The sequence below is a fragment of the Buteo buteo genome, chromosome 8 (genome assembly GCF_964188355.1).
Source record: "Buteo buteo chromosome 8, bButBut1.hap1.1, whole genome shotgun sequence".
In the NCBI taxonomy this organism is placed as follows: Eukaryota; Metazoa; Chordata; class Aves; order Accipitriformes; family Accipitridae; genus Buteo; species Buteo buteo.
The window spans coordinates 29,509,190-29,523,133 of NC_134178.1; the positions used below are offsets into that span (position 1 = coordinate 29,509,190).

Genomic DNA, 13,944 nt, shown 5'->3' on the forward strand with positions numbered 1-13,944 from the left:
TTCATGTGTCCTTTCATTTGAAAGCTAATTGCATATCTTTGGAAGTGGGATTTATCATGATGTCAAAAATAAGATTAACTGTAGAATTCCAGCTGAATGCCACTATAATTGGGAATGAAGCTATTTACTTCCTAGGTATGTATTCCTAAGTAGAGCATGCTATTTAGTGTGCATGTGTCTTCCTTCAGCGAAATCAAGCTAATTGTAGTATTTACTTAATAATTTATGTGAGGCACACAGTGCTAGATAGCCAAAATACAAAGCAATAAAAAAAATCATTGTCATCAAGAGAGAGTTTAGAAATGCCAGAAGAGCGTGAAATCTCTGAGGATTACTCAAAAAGTAGGGTGGTGAGTATCTGAAAGAAAGAGGACTGAGGGGTTGTGTACAGTGAGATGGGTGTACAAGGGGGGATGGGAAAACTGGAAAATGTAACAATGTAAAGATAACAAAGGCAGGAAAAAAGGAAACATTAGAAGAAAAAGAGTCCATTTTCAGCATTTTTTGCCTTACCTGTATGTTAGTAGTGCTGCATTACTATAGAGCAGTATGTTTGCTGCTTTTAAACAGAACACCTCTATGCATAATAATCATCTTTGAGTTAGCCGTTGCTGCTTTTGTCACTTCTGGATAGTTTTCAGAGAAGTCATGAAATGTACCTCTCCTCTCTCAAAAGTAACACTGACACACTTTTGTATTATCAAAAAATTATTTTATTGTTGGTAAAGTTGCCTATTTTTCACTTTGCCAAAGAAGGAAAAAAGTAAAATTGGTGATTTGCGCCCCCCAGCCCCCAAAACAAAAACCCAAACAAAAAAAAGCCACACTAAGGCACACAGCCAACTTAAAAACTTAGGTTAAAAAGACTGAAGTTTACCCAGCACTGTGGGACTTCCATTTCTGATCAGAGCCTTTGGAATTACAAAGCTTTAATACAGTACTCCAATTAGTAATTATGTGGACAGTTCTTTATTTCTCAGGAATTTTAATGTATAGTTATTCCATACTATACCAATGCAATTACTGTGCCAGTATGCCAGTAGCATAGTAAATTTGATTGATAATCTTTAAATTCTAGGTGTATTTCTAACTGGCTACACTTCTGTTCAGATTTCCTATATAGTCCCATATACATTCGAAAGTAACAACCTGGTGTAGAATTAATTTTTTTTTTTTCTGAGATTTAGTTCAATTTTTCAACTGAAGTATGATTTCATTTAGTCAGGAACAATCATGAAACAGCAATTGTTTTGGCTATCAATATTTTACAAGATAGTGTCAAGGTCACTTTAAGCATGTAAACCATTTTACTCGCTATTTTGGACTAATGACTACAATTTGCTGTCACATTAATAGTCTGACACTGGAAATCACAAAAGCATAACGTTGGAAAATGCCGTTGCTTAGAAGATATTTTTACTGCGATGCTGATATTTGAAGCACTTGCTCAAAGAAGTTGCAGTTTTGTGTGTCTCTAAATTACACTTATGTATAGTAGCTGTTTTTTAAAAAAGTGGTTCTTTTTTAAAACAATAAAAAAAAGTAGCTCCTGTTAATAATATTGCAGCAACAAAAACAATGTAGCATAAATTAGAACCTCCCGTGGTTGCATGCGCCTTGATGGTACATGGTTTTGTCTTTTGCCCTTATGGAAACTGGATGTAGAGAGATACACTTCATGGTTTGGTTTCGTAGCAGAAATTGATGTATTTCATTAAACTACACAATAATGGTAAATATTTTAAATGCTATTGGTATTGATTTTCAATTGCTTGCTTAGGAAAGAGCTTTGTCTCACTAGAGAGTATTTTATACTGCTGCCATGAGTTTTATGTTTTCTAAAGTAAGCCTTATTCTTGCTAGCATAGTTTCAAAGTATTACTACTTTGGAATGTAAACTGAGGAAGATTGCAATTACACTGGTATTGGCCACATTTGAAGGACTTCTTACATATAGTATTAAACAAGTTATAAAAATTAAATAGATAGTTTATGGGTGCAGAGTTGGTGACCTGATACATCAGCAAAGTTCCACAACCAGCAGCCACTGGCAGAAATTAATCCTTTCTCAGTATGAATAGGGCCAAGTTTTGTGCTTAAATGGATTTCCTGTTAAAGAAAGATGTTAAGGTCTTTCTTTCTAGAAGTATTTTATTTGCATAATGATTCTCTCTTGGACCTTCAGCCATACATTTCTTCTGCAGTCTTTTCTTAAAAGGTGGGACAGGGAGGACCTGATCTCAGTCTAGACTTGCAGTCACGTACTTGGGTCCTAGAACATGAGATGTATCAGCTCGAACCTCATTTTGGTAAAGATTGGCTGTTATCCTGCAGGAGCATTTAAAATTCTGTTATGAAAAATTGCATGTACTCTTTAGGTTGTTACAATGCTGTTACATACTCTCTTAGAAAAGTGTAAAGCCTGTTCAAATGAGCAGCTGCACTCTAGAAAAACATGAAAACTGCTTCATCTAAACCTTGGATGCGTTATAAGAGCCTGCAATGACACCTAGGAGATGCTGCGATATAAAATTTTATTTAGGTTATCCACAGTAAGCCTGTCTAACCTTCTAGGCATTGTAATATTTTAAAGTTTTTGCTGAAGGACATCTGTAAAAGAGCTGAGTTTTTATATTTGTACAATGAAGAATGACAGGGCTGTAACAGAAGCTGTTTTAATAGTCCTCTGCACACACAGAAGTGACCACAGTTCTTCGAGATTATGCAAAGCGCCTAGGTGTCCTGCTTAGTCAGTCTGGATAGCTTTACACCTCACTGTCACTTAAGCAGTCTGGATCTAACCCTCAGGGTACTAATGTGAAGTTTGCGAGATGCATCAGTGGCTGTCCATGCACAGAAATATAGCAGTGCTTACTAGTATCACCCTTGAGACAATAGCTGGGATGCTTTGGGGATTTTGTGAGTTATATTTCTGAAGAACTGTATTTTAGATTGCTTATGGTTATGACTGTACACATCGGCTGGGTAATGAAAGATACAAAAAAATCTTAACAGAATATGATGACTATTAGCAGTATTCAAGAGCCTGAGTAATTCGAAGTACTTTCTATACCAACATTAAAAAAAACCAAAGTAAATAACATGTCAAAAACATTACTTGCATGGACATTTTTACCATTTTAAAGCTGCTATGGAAAAATCATGTTGCTTGTAAACTTTCTTCACTCATGTAAAGGACTAGCAAGTAGTTAGGTTTTTTCTTTTATGCTCAGTTTCTAGCAGCTTCCATTTTATTACATCTTTTGTAGTTTAACTTGTAGGCAAAATCTCCCAAATTTGAAAAGGCATGCCCTTTCTTAAAGCTAATGCAATTTTTATTTAATACATTACAGGAAAATAGTCATTTCCTTGGTAAAGTTACCATTTCATTTGCTTTTATTTGTTTGGGGTTTTTTTCCCTATGTATTTTAAACAAATGAGAACTGAGCCTTTTTTTTTTTTTAACAAATGTGGTTTATGCATTTACATTGATGAAGAAACCTTTTATTCTGATATTCATCATTGTTTTCCATTTACACTACTCAATAATAAATGCTGAATTCATTAAACCTCTAGAAGAACGTACCATTGTTGATACTTATTTGGCATTACCTAAAGCATAGTATGTTCACTATTCTGTTACAGAGGGAATAAAATAAAAATATATAACTACACCAGTTCAGAAAAGTTGTCTAATTTTATTAGGTAAAACTTTGAATCGCCCACCAGGCTTCATGGGAAACTGTGAAAGCGATTATGGTAGTCACAAAAGTTAGTTTTGTAACTGTGTTCAGTTAAAATGTTGCTTTAGGCAGTGTATTCTGAACACAGAATCTTTATCCATTTTGGTTTTAGAAGATTTTGAGACTCCTCTTGTGGTAGCAGAACACCATTGTATTAGCACTACAGATGAACAAACTGGTTGGATTTTACATAAATGCAACTTCTACCTTAAGTGTTGTTTTATGATCTACCTTGCTATTTGAAATATTTCCAGCTCCTTCCTTTTAACTTGGATTTAAAGAGAAAATATTTTATTTCAATAATTTCGTAAGCATATTGTGTACATTACAAATTAATACTGTCGTCTTCCTCCCCACACAAAGAGTGCTTATGCATTTTCTTTTTCCTAGGTGAGTAACTGAAGGTTAGCAGAATTCCTGGTTGTCAAGTATGCTTAATGCTTTTCTATAGTATGCTGTGGGTAAGTAAGAAAAATATTATACTTTTTTTTTTTTTTAAATGAGCACATAAGAAAAAATGAGTAATTGGTAATAATTTCTGGAATGGTGTTTTAATCAGCATCATAATTGGCTACTATATTAACACTACGCAAAAACCTGCAATGGATTTGAGAAGGTATTTTATATGGAGAAGCTTGCATGGTAGGCATTACTCAGTTTCACAGAATTTTCTGACTGTTCTGTCCTTTTGTCATTTAAATTATATGTTTAGGGTGGAGTTGAAAACTTTGAGAAGTTTGTAGATGTGAAAATGTTTTTGTTTCTAAAGGAACAAGTGTACATGAAAGTAGACTAAAATTCACAGTTGTACAAATTAATTTAGGAAATTATTCCACAGATTCAAAAAACTGTATTGTGCTTGTGGCTACTACATTTATGACTAAACATGTTGTATTTTGAATTTTACTCATGGTCAACATTAGACTTGGGGGTTATGTTGGTTCCGCAGAAGTTGTTAGGAAATTTTTTGCTTCTGGTATAATACTCCCTAGTTGTGATTTACTCCTTAGTTGTCATTTCCATCTTTCATATGTTTGTTTTAACTAGAAAAAAAGGGGTTTTTTTCTGAAAGACTTTTAAACAGAGTGGTTAACTTATACTGGTTTTACTTTTTATCAACAACTGGGTGTATGATCAGAAAAAACAGAAGTAAAGGCTTTTGTTGTAATCCTGGCTCTACTGGAATGCATTGTACAACATTACCGGCAACTCCAGTGGCCACAGTTGCTTCCATTGGAAATGTCTTTCATATCAGTCAGAAATTAAAATTAATGAAAACACAGCTGTACATAAATACATTAAAGCTCTTCAAACCTGTAAAAATCTCAGTTCTGACTTCACATAAATTGATATTTATTTAAATTCTAGATAAAATGCTTAGTTTGTGAGGTTACTGTTTAAAGCCTGCAGTGTTAGCTTAGTGATTCTTTTTTCTGGAAGTAACAGTGTGGTGTGAACATGGATGCCTGGATTGTCAAATGCCTGCTTGCTTTAAGTATTTTTAGAAAGAAATAAGTGTTTAAAATATGCCTTAGACGTTGTTCTCTTAGATTCTCTTGGAAGCCTGATATGTGCTCTGCCAGTAACACTTTTCTGCTTTATATGGTAAAACTAAAAAGCATGGGTTTATTCAATGATACTTGTACAGTAATATTGTTACAACATGAAAATAGCATACTTCTAGGAGATGAGAATTTTGAAAAGTTATTTTAAACCTGGAAAACTTAAAAAAAGTTCATTCAAAGAATGCTGAATAGTGCCATATGACGCACAGTATGTGCAGAGAATACGTGAGTACAGAAACACTTAATAATCATGCGTTTAAAGCTTCAAGGCAGAAAATTTATATTAAAAATGTAGTGAATGAGGCTGATTCAGGATGCCCGGCAGTCATTTTGTTATGGCTTCCTTACTTTGCCTCTACCATTGTTCATCAAAACCCTGACTGTTACTCTGCGATTAAGCTATTATAATTTTTCTTTAAATGTTAAAAAAAAAAAACCTCTACGAAAGATGGAGGGAAGGTTACATAGATTTTTTGTGTATTCAGATATGTCTGGTTTTATATTCTTAGGTAGCAAGTTAACTTTTCAATAACTAATAAAACACACTTGAAGTTCAGATGTCTTGTGAAAACAATAAGCAGTGTTTTTTCTTTCATTTGAAAACCTTTTTAAAAAAACTTGTCCTATCAAATCTTAGACTATTTACTTCAATTAAAATACAGAGAATAAAGTGATAAGCCTCATGGTAGTGAATGGAAATCTTGCTTTCAAGAGTCAGTAATTCACTCCGTATGAAATTATTTAGTGTTGTATTATTTTCATTCAGTGATTCCTTAGATAATAGCTACAATGTATAGAATACTGATTAAACCAAACTTGATTCAAATGTGAATGTAGTTTGCAGACTTCAGAGGTATTTCATATTAATTTCCAACTACCTGGATATGTAAATCTACCAAATGAAGTAACTGAACTTTAGTTTATTGTCTGTTCTCTGTATCAGTTCTGTTGTTGGGAATTATTCACAGTTGCATGTATCTTTACATATAAATAAGCTTAAAGCAGATTCACAAGAGGAAATATTGAGGTCGTGCATTTAAATACTAGGCTGGATTCTATCTAGAAGCTTAGATTTGAAAAAGGTAGTCCAGGAAAAAGAAAATCAATGTGGAATGCAAAACCAGTTTCTTCCTATATAAGTAATTTCTAACATAAAAACAGTATTTCAAAAAATCTCAAATTTTTATGGCAGCATTAATTAGCTATTGGAGAAGCCTCTGACATTGTAAGTCACCAATATTTTGGGACTATTCTTATATCTCTTGAATGTAGAATAGATTGTATTCTTCTTATATGTTCTGTAGACATAATCTGAATTGCATTTAATGAATCTCAAAAGAAAAGCAAAAGGAAGGGAAATTTTAACTTAGATGTGTTAATAAACAGTATTATTAACAAATCAGTTTGAAAATACCAATGCTGTTTTTGCTGCTACCTCATTAATTAACTCTACAAAACGTTGAGGGATACAGTCTGTTCCCTAAATATAGAATTCTGTACATAAGACAAGCTATATTTTAAAATTATAGCTGCCTTAAAAAGTTTCTGCAGGAATGATGTCTTCTGACATCTCATCTTGATTAATTACAACAGCTTTGTTTACATGCTAAAATTATTCTTCATATCTTTGAGTAGGCTTGTGCTATGAACTACAGCAGTAATGGAAAACACTTGCTTTTGTAAATATTTGAAACTTTTTTTTTTTTTTTAAGAAAAAGTTGTAACTTCCATTTCTGTAGCCAGGTTGGTATTTTCTTTTTGATTCTCATAAAACCTGACATGAACTCTTAGTTTATAGTTGAAACTGATTAGATCTTCAGTTCTATAAGAACAAATCAGAGCATATCCATTCTTCCACCCTACTGTTCATCCTCTGCCTCTTCCCCTAGCCCTCTGAGATTGTCTTATGGTGTTAATTGAACCATAAACTGCCTGAATCTAAAAACGACTGCTGAAAATAGGAGCATCTTTCAAAATCTTTTCATGAACAGGTTTCAAATTCAGCTGATGCAAAAGCAGGCATTACACTTCCTATCAAAAACCAGAGGCATTGCATTCATGCTGTCTCTCCTGCAGCTATGAAATCAAGGTACAACCAAACTACACATTTTATGAAGTACCTCAACAATTCCAGCAGTCAGGACCATGTCTAATGAAAAAGGTGTGTTTATAATATAGCTTGATAAAGGTTTTTCCCTCACATGCAGGTAACTTTAATACTTCATTATTTGTCCCAGTTTGAGATGAAATTTGAATTTAGTAGGCTTTTAAGCACTATGAGTGTGCCTTGGTTTATTCTGGTTGAAGGTGGAATAAACTGAAGAAGTAAGTAGTCTAGTGTTTTGATAACTTGTTATTTATTATTTTCCTCTTGGAGCTATTTTATGGGGGTTTTCGTGGGTTTTTTTTGGGGGGGGGCAGGGAATGTTCTTTTTTCTTTCCAGACAAACATGCATTACTCATTTAAAACAAAGACTATTTTTACACTTTTATTCCTTTAGAATGTCTGCATTGTACTTCAAAGTGAGACAGTAAAATAGGAAGTTTAACACTTTAGACTTGATAGATTTAAGTTTCTTTGATACGGAAGTACTACTTGTGGAGCATTTTTGAGATATCAGCAATTGCAAATCAAATTATTTATTCAATAATATCTGCAAATCTTGTGAAACTAAGATCAATTTGAAGCTTATCTATACACTTTATAGGGGACAGTTCTTGGCACCAGATTTGAAAATAACTTTAGTATCCTTAAACAAAAGCTGTTCTTTTGTCGTTTCTTTAAATGCTTTTTTTAGTAATATCTACATATGCAGAAGAAGGTCTGTGTAGTGTGCTTAAAATCACAGATTTTGTTCCTTCCAATTGCTGGTTTGTGTATCAAGTGTGGTTTTCTTTTTTGAATTCTTTTTTATTACCTTGATAAATTTTCTGTATGTGCTAGATAGAATCTAGCATCAATGGTAGTTCACAGTGTGGATTAACACACCTCAAATTTCAGGTGGGTTTGTAGTGTTCCATTGAAAGGTGACAAGTTAGCCTTTAGAAAGCAAGTTAAGTGGCACGGAAACTGCTTTTAAATAAGGCATACTACCTGTTTGTGTGTATGTGAAAATGATTCTGTTTGAAGTTTCCTGTACGTGGTATCTGCTATTAAGTCGATCACTTGAGGGCAGCAAGCTGAATATCTGAAGTGGAGGCAATAGCAACTGAAAATGCATATGCATCAGCTGACAGACAAGGCTCAAGCCTGGAAAGCTGGGATGTCTATAACAGCAGCATTAAGAATGGGAGCAAGCAAGGCTAGAAGAGTATCAGCATCTGGGTTAGGAACAGGAATGGGCTCTGGGGCTGGATGGGGCAGGCCTGAGGATAAAAGTACAGATGAGGGGTGAAGGGAGAAACTTAAGCCAAGCAGTGAGCTGCCCCATGTAAAACAGGGATTGAGGCAGCTTCGCATACCTGGGGGGTTGGGAATGCAAGCTGGCATGCTCCGGAGTGGTCTTTGCCCTCCACTACCCTGGAAGGTTGATTCTGGCCAGCGGCATGGGATGTGCTGCAGCTTGTTGGCCAAGTGAGCCAGGCAGGGGCAATGAGCATGCAGAGTTCAAGTTTAAAAAGAAAAATATACAGTGTGGGGTTTATGATAGCTCTGCTGAAGGAGTTCATGTTTATTGCTAGTAGCTTTGCACATAGGTGTATGACACTAAATATTTTTCCATATCAAAGCTACCATGTAATGACAGCCTGCATTAAGCAGAATAATTACGAAGAGAAACTTTGCAAAGATTTGTCATGTCTACAGCGTATTTCTATACAGTGAATGGAAGCTGTTGCTAGGGGCATGATGTACATTGTCTATGATCCACAATTTAATTGAACGTCTTGTTATGTTTTTGTTTTATTACTTATAGCACAGAAAATATGCTATGTGACTTCCAATATAAATAAAATGTATTATCCTTCATTCAGCTTGCAAAATACAGTGCTGTGCAGGAGTAAGGTGATAATAAGGAGAAGGCAGGGAGGGAAAATTAGCTCACTGAGAATGGTATTCACTGGAAGGTAAAACAGTGCTTGATATAAAGGCTCTTGATTTGATGTTAAAGGGATAAAATAAGTAAAAATATTTGGGTGGGGTTTGGGGTTTTTTTGGGTTTTTTTTGTTTTTTTTTTAATTTACTTCAGAAGATACGCATCTTCCAGAAGACAGAAGGTAGCCCTCTCCCTGGGTTAGCTCAGGAAAGGCAGCTGAGCAATTGAACTGCCGCAGAATGTCTTGAATTGAAGTTGCTTGTTCTAGCAGGTAAACTCTAGTCCAGTTTGTACTACGGATAGAATCAGGATAGAATGAAAACTACTAATTTATGAAGTTGCCAGTTTGGACAGCCTCTCTGGCTACCTGGATGCTCTTTTCCATGATGCTCACACATTTGTTCAGTGAAGACAAGTACAAAGCAAAATCGGCTGATTTACAGAACTGTGCTAACTAGGTGCCCATTTCAGTGATGGTGACTTTTGTGAGTGATCTATTATTTCTCCCCACATTCCTCACTCCAGGCTTTTTCTATTCTGCTACGTTACAGCTTTCATCTAGGGAAGCCCATTTTCTTCATTCTCAACTGCCTCCTATGCCTTACTTTATGTGGATTATTTGGGGGGGGGAGGGGGATTTGTGTGTGTGTTTGTTTTTTTGTTTTGGTTTGGGTTTTTTTTGGTGGGTTTTTTGTTTTGTTTTGTTTTTTGTTTTTTTAGGAAAGAAGTGCAAATTAACATCTTCTGCAAGAAATGAGAGAAGACTTATTCTGGTTGTTTCTGTCCAGGAATTTCTGTGCAGTCTCTTTTTTTTTTTTTTTTTTTTTTTTTTTTTTTTTTTTGTTGTATAAATAGTTAAAAATGTGTGAGACCACACAGAAAGATGGATTGGATAAATAATTTAATAGTTTCCTTATTTGCACTGTGTGTGGAAGCTTTGAGACAAATATTGTTTTAGGAAGTGCCAAGTGCTTCAACAGGAAACAGAGACTTTCTGGAGAATAGTCAGTAGTAGCAGGCAACTTGTGTGTATATGGAGACCTGAGATTCAAATGCTGCTTCTATGTCAAACAGAAGAGGAGCCAAAACATGGTTCTTCTAAATGCAAGGTGAGGATCATAAGCACTGTGCTCTTAATGTTGGTGTGGTGTAGCGTTCTCAGTGCTTTTGGCCAGAGATTGGCCAAATCTAGTTTGGATTAGAGAAATATTTTCTGAACTGTTACATTTTCCAAAATAACATTAACAGCAGTAAAAATTACTAGACTTTGATAAATAGTACTTTTTGTTCTCAGAGTTGTTTTTTTTCCTGGAAAATTCATGGTTGATTCCACTCTTGCATTTCAACAACTCTAGTAAAATTTTATCTGGAAGTTTATCTTCCAATCCTACTATGCTATAGATAAAGTATGTCCAGTATTGTATATCTCTTAGCTTTTAAATTTTAACATTAGAACAGTTCTTAAATATTTTTTATTATAAAAATATTTTAGACTTTTCCATAATATTTGTAGTTACCTACATTGGATTTATTTTTTGCAGGCTTGTAACCATGAGCTAAAAATGGAAAACTATAAGCAACTCAATTTTTTGGGTCAGTGTCATCCAGGTCCTTGATTTCTTACGTATAATCTCTTCTAACAGGTAGTTAGTTAGTGTCTTATCCTAAGTACCTAGTTAAAGTCTGTCTAGTAAGCACGTCTGTAAAATCACAGTCAATGAGATGTGCTTTAATTTATCATCAAATCAATGACATAATTGTGTTATGTATGTTACTGTTTAGGTCTATATAGCTTCCAGGAAAGGAGAAAAATAAAAATTATTATCCAATATCAAGAAAACTGAGAGACCTACACTTTTTATTTATATGTAGCAAACCTGGTTAAGGTTCAGATTTTTTCTCTGATAAAGCTTTGCTTAGGTTTTGTGGTGTGGTTTTTTCTTGGTTTTTTTGTTGTTGGTTTTGTTTTTTGTTGTTGTTGTTGTTTTTAATTTTATTTTATTTTGCCAGGTGGTTTTACTGACATTTTTTTCCCTACTAAATAAGCTGGATGAATGGGATTGTTTTACTTACTGCGATTTTAGGGAAGTAATAACAGGCTTCAGACATGAATGTGGTCTCTAATATAGTCCATTAAACAGAATGAAAACCAATGCCCTTTTTGATGATATTGTGTATGCTCTAATAATAAAATGTTACCCTCTGATTGTGAATATATCCAGGAAAATTGTTTTGAACTCAGTCTGGTTGAATAAAAGCACTGAGATACAGTCAGATGCATTTACTGAACTGGATTCAGCATAAGGAACTTACAAGTTTTTTATGGGAGATACATGCAAAAAGCTAAGTAAGTGACCCCGTGTAAATCTAGTTTGTTATTATTTTGTATGATTATACCTTGAATAGTTAGAACTCTTACTGGTAGGAGGAGGTACTTTTCTAAGTGAATTAGTATTACCCCTCCTTGTAAGGTAAATTATGCTAGTTATAGACTATTTCATTGCTCTTTATTAGGCATTTACTGTTTCTTTTTTGTCCTTAGAATGAAATGACTGCACTTGATGCAGTGTTATAAATTTATATAATGCAATTATACTTACTTGTCATATGCTGCAGCTTCTTAATACAGGGCCCATAATCTATCAATGGGAACCCTTAATGTGAAAATTAATTTGACTGAACATATTTTCTGCTTTTGCTGTCTTTTTTCTCTACAAATTCTGACATGTTCTTTTCTAACTTTCTGATTTGCTTCTTCCCACTTCATCTTTTAGGCTTTGTAACAATTCTCCTTCTACTATTTATTCCTCATTGTTCTCACTGCAAATTTTAATTTTCCTTTCTCCTTTTCTATACATGTTAGCTTTATTTTCTTGACTGCATTGTAGCTTCACTGGACAGTAGGAAGAAGTAATTGAGACTTTGATCCTACAGTAAGCAATCCTCTCTCATTCTTAGTGACTCCCTGTACAGAATAAAGCTGCATAGTGTTACACTTATTTTATGGATTAAGTAGTGCTAAAATGTTAACCATGTTAATGCTAAATAATTCGTAAGTTTAAAAGTGATCTTAACTTGCTTGGTCCAATGGCAACAGCAATTGTACTTTTTTTTTTAAATTTATTTAAGCTGCAACAAAAATATTAGGACACTTGACAAGTCAAAGTCTAATTTGAAAAGTTTCTCCTATTACTTTTGAATGTAGAGGTGATCATTTTCTGGTTTGGTCACTCTAATATAAGAAAATTGTTGCTTGAAGATCTTTCAGGTGGAAAAAGTTAGTCAAAATGAGCTAAAACCTCTTATTACTACTGCTTCTGATGAATAATTTTATTTCCTTGAAGGTAAAATAAGACAAATTCATTAAAAAGTAAAAAAGTAAAACTAGAAAATGCACCTTTTATTTATGCACTGACCTATTTGCAGATGTTATGCTAGAGTAGCAAAAGCTTAGCACATGGATTTTACTACCCACTAAATGCCAAGGCACACACTTGCCAAGATCAATCCGTTTTAGGGTACAGACTAATTATTTCTCTAGCGGTAAATGTAGTTGTTTAAAATGGTTGCCACCTTACTAGTGATTACCACCTTTGCAGTTGAATTAATGGGTTGTCTGAATGTTGTTGTTCAAATCACAGTATGGCTCCTAGCAAATCCAAATAACTTTGTGCTGAAATGACCAGATTCAGTAATGAGCATCTGGTGCAGTAAGTTTTCAATCATTCCAGCTAGCTGTGCCAGAATTCATCTTTCTATGCCCTTAGTCATCGATTTTGCCGGGCTTTTTGTTCATTGACTCACGACAGTGTTGCAATAGAAAGTCTCAACTAGTTAAATCAAAATCCTATTTAGAAATGTAGTCAAGGAATGAAAAGATGAAAAAAAAAGGAAGAAATAAATCAAGGAAAATCTGAGAAAGGGCAAAAATGCTGGTGTCAAACTCCAGATCATTTTCAGAAAGCAGCAGAAATCAATAGAAGCTTCAAGTGCTTTGAAAACCTCTGTATCTCTCTTTATGGTTTGTTTGATCTGGACTTAGGACAGAAGTGCCAAAGACAAAACAATTGTTCCTCAAATCCCAAAAGCTGACCGAATGGCAAGAAGGGTCCTATTTCTTCCTAATTTTAGTTCTGTTTTCATCAATGCTAGTGAAATTTTTTCTGTTTACATCTAGTATAAAATGCCAAATTAACACTGTGCAAAACAGCCCACTCTTTCATCCCTTGATTCACTACTTGGGCCACTTTTTTTGTACACTTGGATCATGGATTTCTGCTAGTACAATGTTTTTGTTACCATTGTTATTTCATCATCTTGAACTCAGTGGGTTTCAATAGAATAGTTCAGTCTATCATTGTTTTTTCTGTTTGTTACGGAGAATTTTGAGTAATACCAAACTGAATAGTACAAGCTAATAGTAGCTGTGCCAGATTTCTGGCTCTGTAAAGTGATGTTCTCTACCAGCTTTGACAACACAAAATCATGCTGTGCATTCATTTCATGTGACATCCCAGAGACAAATGTTACCTTTCTTTTGCCTTCCTTTTCTTTTAAATTAAGATTTATTCTGCAAATAGATAAGTCAAAGGAGGCTGATG

At 34.3% G+C, this 13,944-nt stretch overlaps 1 protein-coding gene across 1 annotated transcript in view; it reads left to right on the forward strand.

The window, feature by feature from the left end:
• Positions 1 to 13,944, forward strand: part of CADM2 (cell adhesion molecule 2) — a 679,799-nt gene that overhangs the window by 127,825 nt on the left and 538,030 nt on the right. The gene's annotated exons all lie outside the window — the stretch shown is intronic.